This window comes from Sminthopsis crassicaudata, chromosome 4 (assembly GCF_048593235.1).
Source record: "Sminthopsis crassicaudata isolate SCR6 chromosome 4, ASM4859323v1, whole genome shotgun sequence".
NCBI lineage: Eukaryota > Metazoa > Chordata > Mammalia > Dasyuromorphia > Dasyuridae > Sminthopsis > Sminthopsis crassicaudata.
The window spans coordinates 2,189,836-2,204,394 of record NC_133620.1 but is presented as its reverse complement, the minus strand read 5'-3'; positions in this window follow the sequence as shown (position 1 = coordinate 2,204,394).

The following is a 14,559-nucleotide window of genomic DNA, read 5'->3' as shown; positions in this document are numbered from 1 at the left end:
AGAGCTACTTTACCAAAATTATTTTATTTAATCCTCACAACAAGGTAGGTACCATTAAAGTTACGTAAACTGAAGAGAGGTTAAGTGACTTGATTGGCCAGGAATAACTAAGGCCAAATTTGAACTCAAGTTTTCCTGACTAGACCCAGAGCTATTCCTACTATATTATCTAACTGAATTGCATAGCCATTTTCATCTCTTGATATAGAAATGTGGTATCCACAATTTAAATTCCTGGCCCCAGTTGTAGCATCTTTAAATGAAGGAACTCACCTGAAACCAATATCCTCCATAGTTCCTTCTAACAAGCAAGACTAAATAAGTAATTTTATCTCTGGGCAGCTAGGTGGCACAGTGGTCAAAGTACCTGGCTGGGAGTCAGAGAGACAGGAATTCAATCTTGGACTCAAGTCATTACTAACAGTGTGATCCTGTGCAAGTCACTTAACCCTGTTTGCTTACTGCAGGATCTTTGCTAAGAAATCCCCAAATCAGGTTATAAACATTTAAATGTGATTGAAACAACTAAACAATAACGATTTTATCTCTTTTCCTACTGCCAGAGGAAAGAGACAATAACCAGAAAGTGAATTTAAAAAAAATCTTTCAAAATTAATATTTGTTCTTCATTTTAGTTAGTGATGTTCTTTACTGTTTTTTTAATTGCTAATCCTTTCTCTCTTTTTGGTAATCCTAATGCCTTTGATTTGTAAACACTTTTCCCAGGGACACTTATTTTTCTATTTATTCCTTCATGATTAATTTTTAGCATTTTTTTAACTAATTTTTTTGATTAGGAAAGTCAGAGATATAGTCTGAATAGAAAAACCCAGGAATGTTCTGTGGGTTATGAACATGCTGATTTACAGTGAGTTTATGATACAAAGACCAGTAAAAACCCTTTCCTTCAATTTCACCTGGATCTCGGATGGCCAATCAGAAACTTTTATCTTGTTCATTATTCCACAATGCCATTTTATCAGATGTCTCACTCATCAAAATATTGCAGCCTTCTCTTCTCTAATAAAAAAAAAATGAAACTTGGAAAATGTTAAAAGAAATATGAGAAGGGGTATTTACAAACAATTATTGATCGATGAATCTTGTGGGATTACATTTTTTTAAGTGCTTGCCTAAAGCCTTACAGAACTCATGATTTTACTATTCTCATTAATTCCTATCAGGCCAAAATCCACTGCATCTAAAGTCATTTCCAGTCATCCTGATTATCTTGTCACTGAAACCAAATAGCTCTGGAGGAGAAAGTGAGACTGATGACTTTGCACAGCCCTCTCCCCTTCAATCCAATTCACTTCCATGTCCTGGCACGTTCATGGCCTCTCTGAGACCATGATTGTCTTTGAAAATGAAGGACAATGATATTCTCTGTGAGTAAAGTAGGAGCTGCCCCACTGGGAACCCAACTATGACTGACCAGTTGACCTTTTTTTGCTTTTCTCTTTCCTCCCTTTCTTTTCTCTTTCTTTCTTGTATTTTTTTCTTCCAATTTTTTTTTTCTTTCCTACTCTTTCCTTCTGTCCACAGCAATATAAATTTTGATTACTGAAACTCTGCAAGATATCTTTCTTTTGATAAGCAAGGTCATGGCAAAATCACTCTAGCTCTCAATGATAGACTTACAATAGGTCCCAGGCCTAAAACCACTTGGTCATTCTTCGGAATTCGATTGGCTTAGAATGAATGTAAATAGCAAATGTTCCTGTTTTGGCCAGAAACCTAGAGGTTTTTCCCTTCCCAGATTGAAAATTGGATAAACTAGGCCATTCTCTGTCTTATTTTTTACCTCTCCTTGATTGGCTGGTTGTTGCCCTGTGTTCTAGAAGAGGACAAAAATGACATCACTTTTTTAAAGTAAAGTTACAGTGTGTCCTACAGTAGGGCTGATCAAACCAATAGAACTTCAGAATGCTCTCTCACTGATTGGGCACAAACAGTCCATGGGAAAAATTTGGGCCAGGTTATCTAAATTTAAACCTCCCAGGTTACTTTTGAGCTGCCTCAATTCTCCTCTGCTTATAGAGCATCACATTATTTCTGGTAAGAGCATGCCATCCTGGATTCCCATGTCACACAACAAATTCCAAAACTGTTAAGAAAAATCTTGAAAATGTCCTTGTGTTGCTTTTTTCTGGCCATTATGTGAGAGCTCACCTTATGCAAGTTGCAGTAAAATAAGTCTTTTTGACAAGCATATGTTTGACATTTGAACAACGTGATCATCTCATTGAAGTGGTACTCTCTACAAGCAGTCTAGTTCAAGAAGGGCATTGAAGTTTAGTGTCTTTTCCTGCCAGGTGATCTTCAGAATCTTCCCAAAGTAATTCAAATGGAAGCATTTCAGTTTTCTAAAATGGTGCTGGCATGCTATCCAGATTTTATAGTCATAAAGGATGAGGTCAGAATAGCCACTGTGCACAGCGTTGATTTGGTAATCAGTCTAGTCGTTCTTCTCTTCTACATTTTTCTTTGGAGGCTCCCAAACATTGAGCTAACTGTGGCAATACATGCATCAGCCTTATTATCAATTATTTTTTTTTCTCCCTGAGGCTGGGGTTAAGTGACTTGCCCAAGGTCACACAGCTAGGAAGTGGTAAGTGTCTGACACCAGATTTGAACTTGATTCCTCCCGAATTCAAGGCGAATTTCCACTATGCCACCTAGCTGCCCTCATTATCAATTATTAATTGCCTGGAAAGCAAACTGCCAAGGTAATTGAATTTATCCAAAAAATTCAAAATTTCTCCATTTGCTATAACTAATGGTTCCACATATGGATAGTGAGGTTCTGACTGTTGGGGCACCTATGTTTTCTTGTTATTAATTGTTGGACCAAAATTAGCACAAGCAGCAGAGAATGGATCCATTCTGTTACATCTAAGTTTCAGAGGATGCATTCATTATACCACCTTCTGCAAACAACAAACCAAAAAAAAATCAAGTAACAACACTCCTTCCATGTTAGTCTTAACTTGCTCAAGCTGAAAGTTTTGCAATCAAAACTAATGTAGTCAACTAGTTATATACCTACCAAGAGGAGTGAACAACAGGCTCACACCACTGTGCCACGACAGTGACAATAGTACCTATGCTTCCACAATGATGAATCTTAACAAAGTCAAAGAAAATTTTTATGATGACCTAGAGAACCTTATCATCAATGCTCCAAAAGAGGACAAACTTATATTTCTGGGTGACTTAAATCCTAGACTATGCTCAGACTACTAGAGAAAGCAGGGAGTCTTTGGTAGGAATAGAGTTGGAAACAGTCAGATCAATGATCATTTATTACTTATACATTCTATCATTCTTCATCACCAATACTGACTTCCATTTCCCTAAATAAAATAAAAGTTCATGGATGCACCCTCGCAGCAAACAATGGCATTTAGTAGACTACATAATTTTAAGGAGAAGAGACAAGATGTGAGGTTGACAAAGGCAATGTGAGGTGCAGAGTGCTGAATTAAACAAAGATTTATCCTTTGCAATCTAAATATTCACATTCAAAAAAATGGTGGCTTCAAGGCCAAATGACTACTGGAAGAGGTAATAGAATGCAATTAAAACACTTTTCTGATCAGCAACAGAATGGTTTGTTGCAAATTTGGAAGAAAAACGAAGTCAACAAATAGCTGGGAACAGTGAAGCAGAATTTGATGTATTACACTGCATTTGCTCACCTGTGTCAGAACACTCACCAACATCAAGACTGGTTTGACAAAAATGATGGGGAAATTCAGAAAATGTTAAATGAAAAACGAGAACTCTAGTGGGATAATTCATCTGTCTCAAAAAAGCAGCATTCAATTCCATTCAAAGTAAAGTACAAGTGAATTTTAGAAGGACACAGTATCCTTGGCTCAGTAAGAACACAGATGAAATTCAGTTTTGTGCTGATAATCACAATTCAAATATAATATCTTGAAGGCTATTTGTAGGCCAAAGATCTATAGTGTGTCTCAACTACTCAGTGCTGATAGCTGAGCACTATCACTAATTCATGCAATATAGAGCCACATTAATTAGTGATAAAGATATGATTTTAGAGAGATGAGCTGAACAGTCTCTTAGTATTCCCAACAGACTGACATCAAATAATACCGCAGCCATTAGACTCCTTTCATGTGGCAAGGCATCTGGTGTTGGAATTTACAAGTTGCAAGATTAGTTATTGCTCCTCAAAAGCTGAATGAAATTCCCTGGCTTATATGGCAAGAGGAGCTTATCAATCCCAGGAGTTCAAGATTACTACCATTTTCTATTTATATAAAGATAAAAGATATAGATTTTACTGTGACAATCTCAGTCATTGCTGACAGGATTCTTGCCAGAGTCTTCCTTATTGGGTATTGCCTCAGTCAAAATGATACCTCTTTTAAAAAAATAGTTTAAAAAGATCCAAGTATTGCCCTGTATCCAGTTGTCCAGTCATCCTGATTTATATGTTGTCACTCAACTAAGATAGTGCTAGAGAAGAAAATGAGTTGACTTTTCACACACACACACACACACACACACACACACACACACACACCTCAATTAAACCCAATTCATTTGCAATTCGTTATGTCACCTCCTTAAGAATGAAGGACAAGTACCAACCACTGTTTGTTTAGTTTTTAATAATTAAACTTAATAATACTTAAATTGCTAATAAAATATTATATTCTAACTGAACACAGTAGGTATTTAGTAGATGACATGGAGAGGTGGCATTCCATTATTGGTTAAGACAAAGGACTTGGGGTCATCAAAGTCAGATTTCAAATTCCTTCTGTGACAGTTATCAGCCATAAAACTCATGAATAAGGCACTTTCCTCATCTATAATATGAAAAATATGATGTTATGGTTGATTTAAAAAAAAAAAAAAAAGAACTTAGATCACCAGGAAAGGTCAATCACAAGTGGATGCATTTGGAGCATAGACCAGCACAATCTCAGACACAGAAAAGTAGGACCAAGGCAGTCTCAGACACAGAAAAGGAGGATAAAGCCAGTCCCAGACACAGAAAGGTAGGAACAAGCCAGTCCCAGAGACAGAAATCTAAGATCAAACCAGTCCCAGACACAGAAAGATAGGACTAAGCCAATCCCAAACACAGAAATCTAAGACCAAGCCCTGGTAGCCACTGATTCAGCAGTTACAATGTCTGCTTCTAAAAATATCAGCCCACAAAGGGAGTTGTGGGGATTACATGGATCTCTTGGATAACTCTGAGTCACTCTGTTGCTTTGGCCATGCTTGGATCCAAGTTACACTCCTGAGTGGCAGTCTAGGGAAAGGAGAAGCATTAGCACACCACAGATTGTGGACATACCAGAACAGGGACTGTTCTTACAATCAGAGGGCTTGTGGTCACTCACAGGACAGGAGAGCAGTAAACACACTTTTCCTTACATAATGCAAGCTTAGAAGAACTGAAAACTACCATGTTCTTAGAAGTGCCTCTGAAAATAGCTGCTCAAAACAGTTAAAGCTTAGAGCACTGCATCCTCCACTCTGGGAGCAGAGCTCTACTTTAACACAGGGTTAAAAGTAGAATAATAGACTGGGGAAATGAGCAACCAACAGACAAAAAGATTCTGATTATTGAAAGTTTTTATGGTGACAAAGATCAAAACATACACTAAAAAATAACCAAATTGAATTTCCTACATTCAAAGCCTTGTCTCAGGCTAGATCCCCAAAATGGAAACTCGAAGGAATATTATAGGCAAATTCCAGAATTATCTGATTAGGAAGAAAATATTGCAAGAATGCAGAAAATTATAATTTTTAATATCAGGAAGCAGCACTAAGAATTACAGAGAATTTAGCAGGTTGTACATTAAAGGATTATAGAGTTTGTAATATAATATTCTGAAGGAATACAGGAGATAGGATTACAATCAAGAATCACCTAGCCAGCAAAATTCAGTGTAATCCTTCAGGGGAAAACATGAAAATTCAATGAAATAAAGGGATTTCAAGCATTCTTTTTTTTTTTTTTTTTTTTTTTTCTCTCTCTTTTTTTTTTATTATTATATATATATTTTATAATATTATCCCTTGTATTCATTTTTCCAAATTGCCCCCCCTCCCTCTATTCCCTCCCCCCGACGACAGGCAATACCATACATTTTACATGTGTTACAATATAGTGTAAGTACAATACATGTGTGTGAATATCATTTTCTTGTTGCACAATAAACATTAGAATCCGAAGGTACATGCAACCTGGGCAGACAGATATTAGTGCTAACAATTTACATTCGCTTCCCAGTGTTCCTTCTCTGGGTATAGTTATTTCTGTCCATCATTGATCAACTGGAAGTGAGTTGGATCTTCTTTATGTAGAAGATTTCCACTTCCATCAGAATACATCCTCATACAGTATTGTTGTTGAAGTATACAGTGATCTTCTGGTTCTGCTCATTTCACTCAGCATCAGTTGACCTAAATCTCTCCAGGCCTCTCTGTATTCCTCCTGCTGGTCATTTCTTACCGAGCAATAATATTCCATAACCTTCATATACCACAATTTACCCAACCATTCTCCAACTGATGGACATCCATTCATCTTCCAGTTTCTAGCTACAACAAAAAGAGCTGCCACAAACATTTTGGCAAATATATGTCTCTTTCTGCTCTTTAGTATTTCTTTGGGATATAATCCCAGTAGTAGCGCTGCTGGGTCAAAGGGTATGCACAGTTTGATAACTTTTTGGGCATAATTCCAGATTGCTCTCCAGAATGGCTGGATTCTTTCACAACTCCACCAGCAATGTATTAGTGTCCCAATTTCCCCACATCCCCTCCAACATTTGTCATTATTTGTTCCTGTCATCTTAGCCAATCTGACAGGTGTGTAGTGGTATCTCAGAGTGGTCTTAATTTGCATTTCTCTGATCAGTAGTGATTTGGAACACTCTTTCATGTGAGTGGATATAGTTTCAATTTCTTCCTCTGAGAATTGTCTGTTCATATCCTTTGACCATTTATCAATTGGAGAATGGTTCGGTTTCTTATAAATTATGGTCAGTTCTCTATATATTTTGGAAATGAGACCTTTGTCAGAACCTTTGTTTTTAAAAATATTTTCCCAATTTGTTACTTCCCTTCTAATCTTGTTTGCATTAGTATTATTTGTACAGAAACTTTTTAGTTTGATGTAATCAAAATCTTCTATTTTGTGATCAATAATGATCTCTAGTTCTCCTCTGGTCATAAATTCCTTCCTCCTCCACAAGTCTGAGAGGTAGATTATCCTCTGTTCCTCTAATCTATTTATTATCTCCCTCTTTATGCCTAAATCATGGACCCATTTTGATCTTATCTTGGTATATGGTGTTAAGTGTGGATCCATATCTAATTTCTGCCATACTAATTTCCAGTTTTCCCAACAGTTTTTTCCGAATAATGAATTTTTATCCCTAATGTTGGAATCTTTGGGTTTGTCAAAGATTAGATTGCTATAGATGTACCCTTTTTTGTCCTTTGTATCTAATCTGTTCCACTGATCTACCGGTCTATTTCGTAGCCAATACCAAATGGTTTTGGTGACTGCTGCTATATAATATAGCTTTAGATCAGGTACACTTAGACCACCTTCCTCTGAGTTTTTTTTTCATTAGTTCCCTTGCAATTCTTGACCTTTTATTCTTCCATATGAATTTTGTTGTTATTTTTTCTAGGTCATTAAAATAGTTTCTTGGGAGTCTGATTGGTATAGCACTAAATAAATAGATTAGTTTGGGGAGTATTGTCATCTTTATTATATTCGCTCGGCCTATCCAAGAGCACTGAATGTCTTTCCAATTATTTAAATCTGATTTTATTTTTGTGGCAAGTGTTTTGTAATTTTTCTCATATAATTCCTGACTTTTCTTTGGTAGATGGATTCCCAAATATTTTATACTCTCAACATTTGTTTGGAATGGAATTTCTCTTTGTATCTCTTGCTGTTGCATTTTGTTAGTGATATATAAAAATGCCGAGGATTTATGTGGATTTATTTTGTATCCTGCCACTTTGCTGAAATTTTGAATTATTTCTAGTAGCTTTTTAGCAGAGTCTTTGGGGTTCTCTAAGTATACCATCATGTCATCTGCAAAAAGTGATAGTTTAATTTCCTCATTTCCTACTCTAATTCCTTGAATCTCTTTCTCGGCTCTTATTGCCGAGGCTAGCGTTTCTAGTACTATATTGAATAGTAATGGTGATAGTGGGCAACCTTGTTTCACTCCTGATCTTACTGGGAAAGGTTGCAGTTTATTTCTATTGCATATTATGCTTACTGACGGTCTTAAATATATACTCCTGATTATTCTAAGGAATAATCCATTTATTCCTATACTCTCAAGAGTTTTTAGTAGGAATGGATGTTGGATTTTGTCAAATGCTTTTTCTGCATCTATTGAGATGATCATATGGTTCTTATTAATTTGATTATTAATATGGTCAATTATATTAATAGTTTTCCTAATATTAAACCAGCCCTGCATTCCTGGAATAAATCCTACTTGATCATAGTGTATTATCTTGGAGATGATTTTCTGAAGTCTTTTTGCTAATATCTTATTTAAGATTTTAGCATCAATATTCATTAAGGAGATTGGTCTATAATTTTCTTTCTCAGTTTTCGATCTACCAGGTTTAGGTATCAGTACCATGTCTGTGTCATAAAAGGAATTTGGTAGGACTCCTTCATCCCCTATTTTTTCAAATAATTTATATAACATTGGGGCTAATTGTTCTTTAAATGTTTGGTAGAATTCACATGTGAATCCATCTGGCCCTGGGGATTTTTTCCTGGGGAGTTGATTAATAGCTTGTTCTATTTCTTTTTCTGAAATGGGACTATTTAAGCAATTTATCTCCTCCTCTGTTAATCTAGGGAGCCTATATTTTTGGAGGAAGTCATCCATTTCACTTAAGTTATCAAATTTATTGGCATAAAGTTGGGCAAAGTAACTCCTTATTATTTCTCTAATTTCCTCTTCATTGGTGGAAAGATCCCCCTTTTCATTTGTAAGACTATCAATTTGATTTTCCTCTTTCTTTTTTTTGATCAAATTTACCAAAGGTTTATCTATTTTATTGGCTTTTTCATAAAACCAACTCTTGGTTTTATTTATTAATTCAATAGTTTTTTTACTTTCAATTTTATTGATTTCTCCTTTTAATTTTTGTATTTCGAGTTTAATTTTTGGTTGGGGGTTTACAATTTGGTCTTTTTCTAGCCTTTTAAGTTGTAATCCCAATTCGTTAATCTTCTCTTTCTCAATTTTCTTCAAATAAGCCTCTAAAGATATAAAATTTCCCCTTATTACTGCTTTAGCTGCATCCCAAAGATTTTGATATGATGTCTCATCATTATCATTATCTTGGGTGAAATTATTAATTGTTTCTATAATTTGCTCTTTCACCCAGTCATTCTTTAAGATGAGATTATTCAGTTTCCAATTACTTTTTGGTCTATTTACCCCTAACTTTTTACTGAATGTAGCTTTTATTGCATTGTGATCTGAGAAGAAGGCATTTATTATTTCTGCCTTCCTACATTTAATTTTGAGATCTTTATGTCCAAGTATATGGTCAATTTTTGTATAGGATCCATGAACTGCTGAGAAGAAAGTATATTCCTTCCTATTGCCATTCAGTTTTCTCCAAAGGTCTATCATACCTAGTTTTTCTAATGTTCTATTTACTTTTTTAATTTCTTTCTTGTTTGTTTTGTGGTTTGATTTGTCTAAATCTGAGAGTGCAAGGTTGAGATCTCCCACTATTATAGTTTTACTGTCTATTTCTTCTTGCAGTTCTCCTAACTTTTCCTTTAGAAAGTTAGATGCTATACCACTTGGTGCATATATGTTTAGTATTGATATGGCTTCATTATTTATGCTACCTTTCAGCAGGATATAGTTTCCTTCCTTATCTTTTTTAACAAGATCTACTTCTGCTTTTGCTTGATCTGAGATAAGAATAGCTACCCCTGCTTTTTTGGCTTTACCTGAAGCATATTAGGCTCTGTTCCAACCTTTTACCTTTACTCTGTATGTATCTCCCTGCTTTAAGTGTGTTTCCTGTAGGCAACATATTGTAGGGTTCTGCTTTTTGATCCAATCTACTATCCGTCTCCGTTTGATGGGATTGTTCATCCCATTTACATTTACAGTTAAAATTACTAATTCTGTATTTCCTGCCATCGTATTATCCCCAGCTTATGCTTTTTTCCCTTGACCCCCCTGATCCCCCTCCCCGATATTTAATTTACAGACCCCCCTTGTGCCGCACAACCCTCCCTCTTTTTTTTTGGATCCCTCCCCCCTCCCTCCAAGTCCCTTCACTTATTCTCCTTTTCCTTTTCCCTTTTCCTCTCCCCCCTTTTAATGAGGTGAGAGAAAATTCTCTGAAAAACAAATATGTTAATTATTTACTCTTTGAGCCTCTTCTGATGAGAGTAAGATTCACACAATGATTCTCCCCCTCACTAAGTTCCCTCAGATATGGTGTATTTTCTATGTCTCTTCCTGGGATGTAGTTTCCCTCTTTTTATCACTCCTTCCCCTTTTTCTGAACCGACCTCCTTCCCTTTACTACACCCCCCTTTTTTTCTTTTATATCAGTAAAATCAAATTATCCTTGAGTATTTTTTATATACCCACAGATTTCAAGCATTCTTGATGAAAAAGCCAGAACAGAATGGAAAATTTGAAATTCAAATACTAGGTAAAAAGAAAAGAGAAATAATAAGGGACCTAAGAAGTGTTTAAAGTGTTTTCATTCCCACATGGGAAGTTGATCTATTTAACTCAACTCATCAGTATATATATATATATATATATATATATGTGTGTGTGTGTGTGTGTGTGTGTGTGTGTGTGTGTGTGTATGTGTATGTATGCATATATGTGTATGTATATATGTGCGTGTATGTGTATGTATGTATATATGTATATGTGTATATATGTGTATGTATGTATACATGTGTATGTATACATGTATACATGTATATATGTGTATGTATATATGTATATATGTGTGTATGTGCATATATGTATATGGATATATATGCATATATGCAACATACATATACACATATGTATATATCTGCATACATATACACACATATTTATATATGTGTATGTGTGTATGTATATACATATTTATATGTGTGTGTATGTATGTATGTATATCTATATATCTATATATATGTGTGTGTGTGTGTGTGTATATGTATATGGCACAAGTGTTAGTTGAAAGTGAAGAGGTAATATCTACAAAAAGGGTGGGTGAGAGAGGAATACATTGGCAGAACAGAAAAGAAAGAGATAGAATGCAGTAAATTATTCACACCAAAGGGACAAAAGTATTTTGCAGTGGAAGTTAAGAGGGAAGATAAAAACGAGTGAGTGGACCTTGAATCTCAAAAGAATTGACTCAAAGAGGAAATATGATAGAAATCTCTTACCTTATGTGAAAGAGGAGAAGAAGATGATTAGAGGGAAGGGAAATAGAAGGTAAGGCATATTGGGAGAGGGGTAGTAAAGTACCCATTTTTGAGAACAGACATGTTGAAAAGAGAGAAAACAGAATAAACAGCAGAGAACTACTGTTAGCAAGAATAATTGTGTGGAGGGGGATGAACTCTGATAAAGTTTTTATTTCCCAAACACATAGAGAAGTAAGTCAAATTTACAAAAATTAGAAACATTCTCCAATTACTAAATGATCAAAAGATATGAACATCCTCCAGAGCAATGAATCATAGTTTATTATAATATTTTTTTAAAATGGTCTAACTCACTCTTGATTAGAGAAATTAAAATTAAAACAATTCTCAAATACTACTCCATATTTATTAGGTTACCTAATAAGACAATAATGGAAAATGATAAATCTTGGAAGAAATATAGGCAAAGTGAGAGATTAATGCAATGTTGGTGGAGTTGTAAACTGATTCAACCATTCTCTGCACCAATTTGAAACTATGGCCAATTTTGGAACTATGCTCAATGACTATTATTCTATCATATTATTATATTAGCTATTGTCAGCAATACAGTGAATTATCCTAAACAAGTTTGAAATATCTATAATGAAAAATGTTATCCCTGCCCAGAGAAAGAATGGATAGTATATGAGTACAGATTGAACCATACTTTTTTTTTTTTTAAACTTTGTTTGTCTTGAGGGTTTTTGGTTGTCATCATGCTATATTTTCTTTCATAATATGAATTATGGGAATGTTTTACAAACACACATGTATAATCTATGTCTAATTGCTTGCCCTTTCAATAAGGGCTATTGGAAAGAAGAAAGGACATCTGCCACTCAAAATATGTATCCATAAATTAAGGCTATATTAAAAATGTAGTTTTCATTGCCTGTCATAATTAATAATGTTTAATAAGTCCATAATAATGGTCCTGATATGAATAATTATCATTTTTCAAAGAAAAACGTGTAAAAGGAATTGAAGTGATATAACTAAAAAAAGTTATCTGTATAAATAACAAATGTTACCACAAATCTTTTTTTGGAATAAAGTGTACACATATGAAAATATTATTTTCAATTTTATTGGTTCAAAATTCTCTGAACATTCTTCTAAGCCAAGTCACTAATGGTGGTTTCATCCCTGATTCATCCCTATCCTTATTTTACCATGTCATCCAACTAATGAGATAACAATATTCTGGTCATCTTTCCCTTACTCTTATCCATGGTTCCTAATTATCCTATTTGCTAATATCACTGATGCATGAGCAATTGAATAGTAGAATTTTAGAAACAAAGTATTGACTATTAAACATATTATTTTAAAATATATATTATATACTGTCTGAATATTCCTTAACTTTTTACATGTCAATGATATTACCCAAGGAAAAGGCATATATACATATGCATATGTGTACTTATTTGTATAGGACAAATACACACATATAGATAGATAGATACACAGACAGACTCATCGCCTCTTTTGCTCTAAGTGATAAATTGGAATGAGACTATATTTTGGACATTTTATCTTTGGAATATATTTCTTAAACATATCTTATTTTTAGTTTAACATTAATGAATTGAAATGATTCTCATGCATAATACTGAAGCTTGGTCATTGCTAATGCAAAAAGTTGTCGTTTTGTAGCTCTATTACCTATGATGTTCTTATACATCAAAATGCAATTTTAGAATGGAATTATTTTCATAATTAAAAACACATTCAACATATACATATATATATATATACATATATATATGTATATATATATACATATATATATGTATATATATACATATATATATATGTATATATATATATGTTATTGAAGGAATTCTGCAATGTTTTAACAAAGCTACTCCAGATATGACTCCCTCCATCCAACTGTAATACTCTCAAATTAAATCAAATTCATATATTTTTATCTACTAAAACAGATGATCTTTTGTATGTGTATTCAGAGCACATATATTCTTTTGAGGCAGTAACCATTTTGGTGATATCATGGATCTAAAAAAAAGTAGAAATATAAAAGACAAAATAAAGCATGCATCTGTGTGTAAGAATTATTATCAGCTCTTGAAAAATGGAAGTTCAATAGTGTGGAAGTAAGAGTAGGCAGTGTGCCAGGCAGTGACTATGAAGTCAAATAACCAAAAAAAAAAAAATGACTTGCAAAACAATATATAGACAAAGGCTTCTGGAAGACAACTTATTCCTTTTTACATTTATTCACATATAGGAACCTATCTCATGCTTATTTTTAGTTTGATTGTCCCAAGACTCTAACCCTTTCAATCTGTCTTGTACTGTGCTATCAAAATGATTTGTTCCAAATTTTTGTCACCCCTTGCCTTTCAATAAACTTTTCTGGCACTCTATTCCTGCAAAGAACAAATATGAAGATCTCTTGTTGGCATTTGACCAATTCTTTCATTTTTATTTTCAATATTCACTTTCCTCTACACTCTCTACAATTAAGAAATACTGTTCTATTTGACTTTCCTCTCACATAATATACCACCTTCTATTTCCATGACTTTGTAGTTTTTCCCATAGACAAAATTATATATATATATAATATATATATATATATATATATATATATATATATATAATATATATATATATATATATATATAATATATATATATATATATATATATATATATATATATACAAATATATACTTCCTTAAGGGTGTTAATTCTTTCTAAAATTTAATGTAATTATTTAGGAAGTACAAATATGTGTACTTCCTAAATAATTACATTAAATTTTTCCCTTTCCAATTGTATAGTACCTCATGCAATTGTCTAATATTCTAAAGTTGCAAAGATAATTCTTATCTGAATTGGTTAGAAAGAATTAACACACTGGAAATTCCTAGTATAACTGAAATTCTTGATTTGGTAAAACAATGACAATAATAGCTCACATTCATGTAGGTCTTTAAAGATTGCAAAACCATTTATAAATATTATCTTATTTCTTTGCATTAACTCTGGGAGTTAGATTCTATTACTATTCCCATTTTATTTTTTATG